The following is a 12,793-nucleotide window of genomic DNA, read 5'->3' as shown; positions in this document are numbered from 1 at the left end:
TATGGAAGTGAGAGCTGGACCATAAAGAAGGCTGATCGCCGAAGAATTGATGCTTTTGAATTATGGTGCTGGAGGAGACTCTTGAGAGTCCCATGGACTGCAAGAAGATCAAACCTCTCCATTCTGAAGGAAATCAGCCCTGAGCGCTCACTGGAAGGACAGATCGTGAAGCTGAGGCTCCAGTACTTTGGCCACCTCATGAGAAGAGAAGACTCCCTGGAAAAGACCCTGATGTTGGGAAAGATGGAGGGCACAAGGAGAAGGGGACGACAGAGGATGAGATGGTTGGACTGTGTCCTCGAAGCTACAAACATGAGTCTGATCAAACTGCGGGAGGCAGTGGAAGACAGAAGTGCCTGGCGTGCTCTGGTCCATGGGGTCACGAAGAGTCGGACATGACTAAACGACTAAACAACAACAACATACAAATCTAATGTGCTCCTTATATCATCCTCTGTGGATGTGGCTGCCTGGTGGCTCAGAGGAAGGAAGAAAAGCTTTCAGGATCTAGGTTACAAAAACACAACTGTTGTATATTCCAGTGGGCCACCACCTAGGCACCGGATCACAACATGCATAAGAAGAAATGCTCTTGGAAAAGGCACCAAACCACTGAACCAATTCAGGCCAAAAACTATATTCTGAGAGCCTGAAGGCAAATCATCTATAGTTTAATTTAGCAATAATTGCTCATGGCCCCATGCTAGAAAATGTTAAAATAGTTTTCATAAATGAATCCAAGTCATATTCAAACCGATAAGGGTCTTTGCTCTCATGAGGGTTTCTTACACATATGGGTTTTGGGTGTTGTTGGGGTTTTTTTTTTTTGGGGGGGGGAGTCTTCTGAGCTGCAGTCTAAATTTGTTAATTGACTTTTCCTAGCCTTTTGTTCTTATATCTACACATCCAAATGCAGCCAGGGCAATCCACACATGGATTGCCTGCTGGGTCAAGAGCCACGTGGGTGGTTCCTAGGACTGCATCCCTACATGAATTGCAACTATGCTCCAAAACTGGAACTGTGCATGCAACACTGAACAGATGGCTGGCACTCTCAGCTTCCACAGTAACAATCACCTATTTGGGGATTAAAAAAAAAAAGGAGAGCTACAAAAAGAAAAGTCAACCAATCTGCTAGGAAAAATTAAATATTCTTCTTCTTTCCTGGCTAACCCACCTCTCATATATATATAAAAGTTTCTAAAACTCTTCTGAAGAGCAAAAATGATGTGTGGTCTTGTTTCAATTCAACTAACAAAACTAAGGCTGTGTGTGTACGTGCGCATGCAGTACTGTTTATTCTAGCTCCACCGCACTCCCAACACTACCATTTGAAGCCATGTACACAGGACATTAACTACAATCCACATATCTCCTATAGCTTCTTGAGAATTACTGCTCTTTGACATGTTTCCCCTCAAACCAGCTTCCATCCAATCTGAAAATGTAAGCCATGTTCACTTCTCAGCAAAGTTGAGGTGTGTACATTTGAGACAGCTGCTGTGCATGCGCAGATGACAGCTCCATGAATAGGCATTTTTTGTTTGCAGGCATGGAGAAACCAAACAGGTAACGCACACCAGGTGAAGACATCTCTGCCACCTCTCTGAGATGCACAGCAATGTGCAAATGCAACTTGAAATGCAGTGGGTGGAAACAACCTCGCTGTATTTTAAACTGTTGATGTGTTCATGGCCTAAGGATGACAAGATCTTTTGGAAACTAGTTAACAGTGGTTGCCAGAGTTATCAGGATCTGCTCTTATCACAGGTGCCCAATTCCATCTGTGAACATTGTTAACACTATTATAGTCCAATCCCATACATGTCTGTTCAGAAGTATGTCCCACTGTTTTGTTTTTTAAATCTTGTTTATTGATTTTTCACCAAAAAAACTTTATAAATTTTAACATATTTAATGAGGGTCGCTTAACTGGCCCATGAGCTGCCCCCAAACTGGCATGGCGCCATGCAGCGTGGGGACTCTCTTCCACAACTCCGGAAATCGCTTCTGCACATGCCCAGATGCCGGAAATCGCTTCTGTGCAGGCGCAATTTTCGGCATCTGGGCATGCGCAGAAGCGATTTCCAGCCCCATGGACATGTGCAGATATTATTTTTGGCATCGTGCTGAGCTGGTCCAACCCACAGAGGATCTCCGCGGGAGTGATCCAGCCCATGCCCAGTAAGCCTTGCCGACCCCAGCATTATCCATTGACTTCTGCAACCTCCCCTTCCATGCTTTCCATATTTACCCTTGAATGCTGCATATTTCACCTATACTATTCAATAAATTCATTTTAACCTATTTGTCTTAATAATTCACACTGCTGCTCATATTTCAAACCCTGCTCACGTTTTCATCTCTCCCTGGGTTTCAAGGAGGCTTACTCCTAGGTAAGGATTGCAGCCAAGTATTCATTGATTGTAATCTTAGTGATGATTTATTTTGCCTTGAACCATGACATCAAACCACAAGTGAAACATTGGAGGAATTGATTGTACCCCTTATAATTATTATGACCCCAGGAGATGGTGATATTCCAGCTTAGTTTCTTAAAACCAACATTGCTTGGTAGGTCCAAGCTCTGCAATGATTGTGGTTTTCTTCTGATTAAATGTTATACAAGTTTCAATGTTTTATACTATGTTTGAAGGTGGTAAGCTTTTGTAGGATGCACACTTTCTTATAATTTTGTGTGTTTCTTAATGTTGTTATGGTTGACCTTTTCGGCAAGAACAGGAAACAGACACTCCAGTCCCGTCTCAACATGGGATCAATAATGTCAAATGTGAGAGTGTTAATTACATGCTGACATGGGCGTAACCAGGATTTTTGTGGGGGAGGGCAGGCCTTTGTTGGGGGGGCAGAACCTCAGATTTGTATTAATTTGTATTGATTTTGATGGCTGCCCCCCTGCCCCCCCTTGGCTACGCCCAATGCTGAGTTTGTAGGTATGCACAAATCATTTCAAATACCTCTGGATCAGGACCACAGCCTTTCTAAATCTAAACTAAAATAAATAATTCAATTCATTCCATTCAGTAGCGGAGCTGAGTGTAGTGTTGTTTAGCGAAGGCTGAAGTGGCTGAAGTGTGGGAAACCTTCAGTTGTGGCTTAAGAAGTTGATAACTTCCTGGAGTAGCACAGCTAATTTTTCTTTCTGAATGCTACCTTTGTCTTGAAGATGATGGATGCTGGCTTAATAAAGCCAATCGATTAGGTTTTTTGTGTCATCCATAGAATGAACACAGTTTAGTTAATGGCATCCGATGACTAATAGATCCCACTTCAAATGTCAAGGGGGTGGAGTTAAAATCTACAACAAGTACTTCCAACTTGGAACTTCCTGAAAAGCTCACTTCTAGAGATATTGGCTATCTATATACACATCTCTCAACAAAGTTATTATTTGATGCAACTGGCCACATATGTATTTATTCAACTAAGTCATTAACACTCCTGGCCTTCAGTTTTACAACTGTTAATAATAATAATAATAATAATAATAATAATAATAATAATAATAATAATAATAATTTATTATTTATACCCCGCCCATCTGGCTGAGTTTCCCCAGCCACTCTGGGCGGCTCCCAATCAGTGTTAAAAACAGTACAGCGTTACATATTAAAAACTTCCCTGAACAGGGCTACCTTAAGATGTCTTCTGAATGTCAGGTAATTATTTATCTCTTTGACAACTGATGTCAAAGCGATTTTATCTGCAAAAAACTTTGCAAAAGCATTGCAGGAGGTCTTGGGGTTTCTACCAGGCCCCGGTGGTACAGGTGGTTCTGATAGATTGCGAACCACCTGAAAAAGTCTCCTGCTGCTGTTTTCTGCAGATGCAATGGAGGCAGCGAAGAAGGCCCTCTTCACCGTCGCCATTGCCACTTGGTAGGCTCGACGTTGAGCTCTAGCCCGTGTCCGGTCTGATTCAGAATGAGTTTTCCGCCACCGGTGCTCTAGCCGTCTCAACGATTGTTTCATCACCCTCAGCTCTGGGGAAAACCACGGGGCTGTCCGGGCTCCATGCAATCAGAGAGGGTGCTTCGGAGCCAGACAGTCAATAGCCCTGGTTAACTCCGCATTCCAGCGTGCCACCAGGGAATCAATTGAAAGCCCATCAACTTGGGATAAAGCATCCCCTACCACTCTCTGGAAGCCAATTGGATCCATTAAGTGGCAGGGGCGGACCATCTGAATCGGTCCCACCTCCCTGCAGAGGGGAAGAGTTACGGAGAAGTCCAGTTGCACCAGGAAGTGATCTGACCATGGCACTTCTTTTGTTTCGCTTTTAGTTAGTGTCAGATCACCAACATCCATAGAGGTGAAGACCAAGTCTAAGGCATGTCCACGGCTATGAGTTGGGCCAAACTTATTCAGGGACAGCCCCATAGAGGCCATGCTTTCCACGAAGTCCCGAGCGGCCCCTTGTAAGGTTGTGTCGGCATGGATGTTAAAATTCCCCAGGACAACCAAGCTAGGTGTCTCCAGGAGCATATCCGCCATGACCTGAAGCAGCTCGGGCAGTGAATCCTTGGTGCAGCGGGGAGGTCGGTACACCAAAAGGAATCCTGTACTGCCCCTACTGCCCAACTTCCAGAACATGCACTAAGAAAACTGGGTCTTCCCAATAGGATGCCTGGTGCAGACTAATGACTTCCTAAAAATCACTGCAACCCCCCTCCCTGCCCACATGACCTGGGTTGCTGTGCGTAAGAGAAACCTGGTGGGCAAGCAGCGGCAAGGACAGGCCCGTCTGCTTCATCCAACCAGGTCTCTGTCACACAAGCCAGGTCAAATCCTCCATCCACAATCAGGTCGTGGATGGCAGTGGTTTTATTCATCATTGACCTGGCATTGCACAGCAACATTTTCAGATCATGTCAGTTTCCCTTGCTGATTACTGTATCCTTCCGGTCAGGACCAGACCTGGAGGCAGGGAGAGTCCTCAAACAACGACTAAACCTGCCTCCTTGGTAATGACATGGTCTGGTCTTAGCATAACTCCTCCTCCTGCCCGTGATCACTGAGATCGGGTGTCCCAGTACATCCCCCCCCCCCGTGGAACCTGCCCCACCCAATCTATTGGCTGAGGCCCACTCCCAGGCAGCCATGACCCTTCCCCTTAAAAAGCAAAATACAAACTATATAATAATTTAACAGAATAATAATAATAAAAATAAAAAACAAAACAAAACAAAACAAAGCAAGAAACAATAGCGCTGACTAAATGCTTATCCCACCCCAAGCAAAAATAAAATAATGAAATAATATAATATTATAAAAAACAACAACCACCATTTAAGGTGCTGCAAATTAAAAGCAATTAAAACATTTAAAACCATTTTGTCCATTGCTGCTGGTAGCTGCTCAGGCCTCTAAACTGTAGTGGTGGTGCAGGCCCCGCCCCCTAGGCCGGATGGAGTTGGCAGGAGAGGGAGCGGTCTTCCCAGCACTCACACAAGCAGCAACAGCAGCCGTGTTAGGGGGACCACGATCAAATATTTAAAAATGAGAAAAGGTTATTAAAAAACAATTGTGGGATTATTATTATCAATTAAATTTGTATACTGCCCTTCATCTGAAGATCCCAGGGCAGTTACCCACACATCAGTCATGGTGGCCAAACGATCTCTGTCCAGGAAAGGGCATATTTGGTGTCCCAACCTAGGTTGATAATAGACACTCCTTAGCATAAAAATTACTTGGATCTGCAGTGAGAAAGACTGATCTAGGAGCATCCCCAAACTATGTACCTGTTCCTTCAGAAGGAACTGGTAAGCTTCCCAGATCGGAATCTCAGCCTTGGTCAAAGGTAACTGGCCTTTCTCCAGGCATTCGGCTGAGATCCTGGCTGACCTCCCCGTCTGCGTCTCCCGGCAGGATACAGGCAAGGTCTCTATCGGCGATCCCACTCAACATGAGAGGGACACACCCCTCCTCCCTGCTTCCCTCAGGGCGGGGAAAGAGTCAGACAGAAATCTATTTACATTGCTTTATTTCTGTCTTTCCAGCAGTACAGAGAAACGTGTCTGCACTCTCCAGTCTCCTACAGTAGAGTGAGAAAACTCCACCCCTGTACTTCCAGTACAGGTCAGATGACACTCTGAGCTAACATCCGGTGCTCAGTACAGTGAATAGACTGCCCCTTTGTTCCAATAGTACAGTCCCAGACATCAACATCCTGTTTTGCATTCCAGACACCTGCAGCTCGCTCTAGCATTGCTGCTTTTTCCTGACAGTGTTCAGCAGAACCATTTTATTTTATTTCATAAAATTTATACCCTTCTTGATTGTAGAAAACAACTGCCTCCTTCAAGGCACAAGGTACCACTCCCTTGCACAAAGATATGTTAACCAGTCCCTGGCCACCCCACCCCTTCTAGTTCGAATAAGCCATGGGCAAGGTCAAGAGAGCATGTTGTCTGCCAAACCACTGGAAACACCTGCCCACGTCTTCAGGCCTCATCAACTGAAACTGATGAAATGTGTAAAATAAGCCTGATGTTGGTACTTTTCACACTCAAGGGACTTACAGTAAGGATTCTATCGGACTAAAATATGGTAGTTGCTCTTGCCCAAGTTGGGACCGTGGTGGCGCAATACACAAAAGAAACTTGACTAATTAAAAACTGACCTATTCCGCTTCCAAAGTCAGAATAGAGATGCAACCAGTGTCCAGACACGTAACAAAACCTTTATATGATGAAAAAAGACCTTGGGTAATAACATTGTAAGTTCTCCTCCTGGGTATAGGTAACATAGCTTGCAGCCAATGAGATTCGGCTATTTCCAACTCCAAGGGCAGAATTATTTCCTGTGCATTTCATAAAGATTGCATATTTTCCCTTACTCAAAATGTGGAAAAGTTTTTAGAGGGTTTACCAACAAAAGCATCTTGAAAAGATATATCCTGCTTCTTCCTTTCAACTCATTTTAATCCTGAAGAGACTTTGGATAGAGAGCTACTGTTATTACACAAGGGGGAAATAGAGGAAGAAACTATCCTTTTCAAGAGAATGTTTTCAAATGTCAGCTTTCTAGTCTAGAAACCTCCAGTTTTTTAATCAAAGATCCTGGACAAAGTGACTCCTTAAATATCTTGGCCAATACATCATGATGTGGTGACTCACAATGCTCAGCTTATGTAGCCACATTGAATGCATTCTTATAAGGCAATGTGATGTCAGGAATGCAACCCACCTAGTATATGCCACAAAGAGCACATATAGTAAGTACATCCACATCTTGACATTTGGTAGGCCGATTCTAAATGTGGTTTTAATAATCCCAAGAGGATGAAAGAAAATGCAAGCAATTCTTAGCACCCATCCACTATTATTGAGCAAATAATTCTGCTTCTCGGCTACAAAATTGGAACCAAAGCCCCCCATTTCACAGAGCATTCATAGAATCATAGAATTGTAGATTTTGAAGGGACCGCGAGGGTCATGTAGTCCAACCCCCTTGGAATTTAGGAAGCTTTTGCTCAACATGGGGCTCAAATTTACAACTCTGAGATTAAGTGCCTCATGTTGTGTGAAGGAGCACCGTAAAGCATGTAAAACACTTTCTGCATTAAGGCTACATTTCTCAAAGCACACATTAAGTCATGCTGAATAAGGTGGAACTTCTTAGTAAACACACTTAGGTAAAATTGTTCTATGAATCATTAATAAAAGCTACGGAAATAAAATCCCAGTTATCTGTACAGCAGATTTTTGCATTCGTGCAGCACCTTTCCTCTTGAGTGATCTTTTCCTAATGATCTCTGCTCTCCATAAATTACATACACAAAAAGTACTATTACTCATCCTTCGCCAAAATGTAACAGCTTCAGAGATGAAACACAGCAACCATACTATCCCAGTAATGTTAATCTTCACCTTCCATTTTTCTTTCACTCTTTTCTTTCATTCTTAATAGGAAAGGAAGTTAAATATAATTTCACTAATTAAAACAGCAGGAGGAATTGTAAGGAGCCAAGCTTTAACTTTAATTACCTAATCTGGAATCTGACCAGTACTTGGGACTTAAAGCACTTGTGCAGAGTGCTCCAAGATGTTATAATAACCTCACAATTATTGCATGTGTCATCCAAAAGATTTCCCATGAAGCAGTGCTATGGGCATTGCATTGGGGCATTGGAATAAACTGTAGAATGAGTTTACTTCAGAGATGGTCCCAATGATTCCCTAGTATGTTCCAGGCCACACTTCTACACAGCCTGTGAAATGGGAGCAGAATTATTCAAGCAGAATTAACAGCTTTGCAGCAGCATAAATAACTAACAAAATTATTGTGGCAGAAGCTTTTGTGGACTACAGTAGTTCATCAGCTGAAGCAGAATTGTTTTTTCCTGTACTACAGATAAGCACTCTGAAATCCTAAGCAATGACAGCTTTCTCCATCTGGGAGTCTAGCAATAGTTTCATTCAACTATTAAAGTTAGCATAATCTGCTTCTTGGGAGAAAAGCAATGACAAACCTAGAGAGCATCTTAAAAAGCAGAGACATCACCTTGCCAACAAAGGTCCGTATAGTTAAAGCTATGGTTTTCCCAGTAGTGGTGTATGGAAGTGAGAGCTGGACCATAAAGAAGGCTGATCGCCGAAGAATTGATGCTTTTGAATTATAGCGCTGGAGGAGACTCTTGAGAGTTCCATGAACTGCAAGAAGATCAAACCTATCCCTTCTTAAGGAAATCAGCCCTGAGTGCTCACTGGAAGGACAGATCATGAAGCTGAGGCTCCAATACTTTGGCTCCAATAATTTCATGAGAAGAGAAAACTCCCTGGAAAAGACCCTGATGTTGGGAAAGATGGAGGGCACAAGGAGAAGGGGACGAGAGAGGACGAGATGGTTGAACAGTGTTCTGGAAGCTACCAGCATGAGTTTGACCAAACTGCGGGAGGTGGTGGAAGACAGGAGTGCCTGGTGTGCTCTGGTCCATGGGGTCACGAAGAGTCAGACACGACTAAACAACTAAACAACAACAACAACAAATGTTTAATTAGCAACACTAAAGGCATGTTGGGTTTACCTGGGAAATAGTTCACATAAGTATGTGTATCACTTGATTTTTCACCAACTTGGTTTGCTTAACCTAATGACTCTCAGCCGAATGCATTAAGTGTTACCCCTGAAAGATTTAATATTTGAGCAGTGGTGCATTCAGGTAATTTTGGACTCCCAACTTAATGGTCAAATAGGCGCTGTCTTTAGATAGTGATGTGTTTTAGTTTGCTTACTTGAAATGGTCTTATAAGGTAGAGGTCTTGAGTTGGAAATGTATGTTATCTCACTTATTTCAAAAAGGTGTTTAAATCAGCCCAACTTCCAGAAATGGGTTAGACATTCATTCAGTTCATGCTTTGAGGTGAATCGACCAAATCCTCAATTCACTAAGCCAATATACAAACTGAAAGACTGTGCTCCTTCAAAATTCACACTTTACAAGTTTTGAAATGCAGTCCTTCAATTAAAAAAAAGTGTATGAAAATGCAAATATCAGTGAAAAGTGCATGCAGAATATATGCAAAAATGCATTCAGATTTGAGAGAACTGCTTTATTAAAAAAAATATATGCTCAGCAAAATTGCACTACAATGTTTAGATTAGAAGAAATAGATGGGAAATGCATCTGAATATTTCAAATATATTCAAACATATGCAGAAATGGAGCAAACTGAACCTAAGACTGGAAAAATAGGGAAACAGATTTGTCCATACTTATCTGCTGCATTTGGGTCCCTCCAGTTCATTCTGCTGAGTGGGTTACTGGACTTCTGCCCCAAAGTCTTCTCTTGAGTACATGGCTGTATTTGAGTTGATGCTGAGAGATGCTGAATTTCAGTTCTTGGTAACTGAGTTGTGATTGTTCATTCACACCTGGAAGTCTGCATTTAATGAATTGGTCCACAAATGAAGAACTTACTATGGTGGTACCTCGGGTTACAGATGCTTCAGGTTACAGACGCTTCAGGTTACAGACTCTGCTAACCCAGAAATAGTACCTCGGGTTAAGAACTTTGCTTCAGGATGAGAACAGAAATCGTGCTCCGGCAGCGCAGCAGCAGCAGCAGCAGCAGGAGGCCCCATTAGCTAAAGTGGTACCTCAGGTTAAGAACAGTTTCAGGTTAAGAATGGACCTCTGGAATGAATTAAGTTATTAACCAGAGGTACCACTGTACATGGCCAATCTAGCCCACGATGGATACAATTGTGCCCACTTTTAATAAACCAACACATGCATGGAATTACCCCTTTAGATCAGGGGCGGCTAACCTGTAGCCCTTCAGATTCCAACATTCATCAGCTCCAGCTGCCACAGACAATGGTCAGGGATGATGGGAGTTGTAGTACAACATCTGGAGGACACCAAGTTCCCCATCCCTGCTTTAGATCGTAGAATAAAAAATGGAAACTCTGCGGACTTTGGTGGAGGCCTACTCATGCAGGTGAGATGAATCATGCTGCTTACACAGAAAATATATCTAGCAGAGTTGCAAGCTGTATTTTAGCAACTTCGCTTGTGTCAAGCTTTTCATGGATCTGCTTGGGTCTTTTTAGGACTAAGTGATGCCAAGGCAAGTTGTTAATGAACTTGTTTACAATATATATGTAAATCCCAAGAAGAATTCAAACAGAGGAAATCTCACAGCTCAGTGCTTCTTAGTATCTTGGAGTCTTTTGCAGGCATTTAATAGTCCTTTGATACCAAATATATTAATTACAATATTCAATATCAGGTGTTTGGCATGTCAATGACAGAGGTGGGCCGAAATCCTTCAGCTAAATCACACCAATTAAACCTGCAGTTCTAAACTTCTGCAGCTCACTCTTATTCATTGACTTAAGCTGCAACATTTCAGGTAATGACCTTGCTCACCTTCCCAGAGAAATCAAATCAATGACCCACTCTCTCACCCCCCTGCTCTAAAGTGCCTTCAGGGTTACCTGTTCACTGGAAATGTGCTTGAATCAAACTTCCTACATCGGCTCCAGATGATACCCAGTATTTTACTTGGAAATGGAAATCCAGGGTGACAGGTCCAGAGATGGGGAATAGATTATGGATGGAGACCGATAGAAAGGATTTAGGACAGCGGAAAGGCACTTAAAAGCTAGAGAAGAGTTGCATGTGAAGGAGGCTTTTCCATACAATCAGGAGGTCTGGGCCAATCAATTCATGAATTCATTGGGTTGTTTGTTCCCATAGCTTGGTCTGTCTATCTTCCGCCAACACAAAACCTTTTGTTGCGTTAGCAAGCCCTTTCCAAATCAGTGAGCACTGGGGAAACAGCACCACATCAATATGCTTGAGACAATATCAGAAAACAAGCAAGAAATCCCTCCTTGCAGTTATATATATCTTTCAAAACTTCCCTGAACTCTTCAAAATACTTTCCCGCCAAGTCTTGAGAAATTCTAAATTTGACTCTTTATCCACTTCTATCTTGCCTCCCTCAAAACTTAAAAACATTCTTATTATTTTGGGGGGCAGGGGCAGGAAGAGCAAATGCTTTATTGTTACAGCTCAGATGAAAAATTCTCAGCCGAATGACAAGCAAATTAACAATTTATTCTAAACCAGCAGGTATCCTGTTAACAAGGGCAGTTTGAGGTTCCCGTGTTATTATACAGCTGCTGAAGTGATTCAATTTCTCTTTAATTGTTATGAATTAACTGTGTAAATGGTCTAAGAGCTACACGTTGGAAATGTTACTTGCATTGCACACATGATTTAAATTATTTTTTGAGGACAGAACATCTGATGTGTCATCTTAAAGGACATTATGAAGGAGCCTGTGGTATAGAACTTGTTTCAGAAAAATTAGCTGGTTTTCAGTAGACATTACCCAGAACAGTGGCTGCTAAATCTTTCCCCCCATGGACTACTTGAAAATTGCTGAGGGTCTTGGTGGACCACTTAATTATTTTCTGCCTGTTGTACTCATCATAGTTCCATAGAATTAAAGCTGTAATACTATAAGATACAATATAAGAAAATAAAAGCAGCAATAAAATGCCATGAAAAATCAATATGAATATTTAATGTGCTGGATGGGCCAGCTCCCATCTTCAGCCACATATACACAGCCACAGTACACCTCAATGAAGCTTGCAGACCACTGATGGTCCACTGACCACAGTTTGGGAACTCCTGGCCCAAGGACATGAGACATTGCTAAGCATGGTTTCCATTGGGAAAGAAAGAAATCTACAAATTTCTTATTTAAACTGTTTGCTCCAAAAATATGGAGCATAGTTAAACTCTGGAATTTGCTTCCACAAGTAATGATGGCCACTAACTTGGATGACTTTAACAGAGGATTAGACAAAATCATGGATGATAAGGCTACCAATATGTCCTGAACCCCTGGCCCACCTGGCAGAAAGTCAGTATGCCACGCAAGGTCAATCCAAGTAGCCAAGTCTGAAGTCCAGCTGTCAGGATACAGTCCAGGGTCAAACCCAAAGCACAGTCCTGTGGTGGTCCAGGAGCATCCAGGACAAGGTCCATCAACCTGGGCATTTGAGCAGATACAGCACCTCAGCTCTGCTTCCCTTTTGTACCTTGTCTGCTGATTGCAATATCTGGGCTTGATGAGGCATGTGACCCTCACCTGTTCCAAGCCTCCTTCAGCTGAGGAATCACACCTCTCCTCCCAGAGCTAGAGAGCCCCACCTGGCTAGCTAGGGACTCACATGATGTTGCATTGTTGGGAGGAGGCCGAGCCCAGAGCCCAGCATGAAGCAGCTTCCTCACACACTCAGGAGGA

The sequence above is a fragment of the Podarcis vaucheri genome (genome assembly GCF_965113315.1).
Source record: "Podarcis vaucheri genome assembly, chromosome: 8".
In the NCBI taxonomy this organism is placed as follows: domain Eukaryota; kingdom Metazoa; phylum Chordata; class Lepidosauria; order Squamata; family Lacertidae; genus Podarcis; species Podarcis vaucheri.
This window is presented reverse-complemented; position numbering follows the sequence as displayed.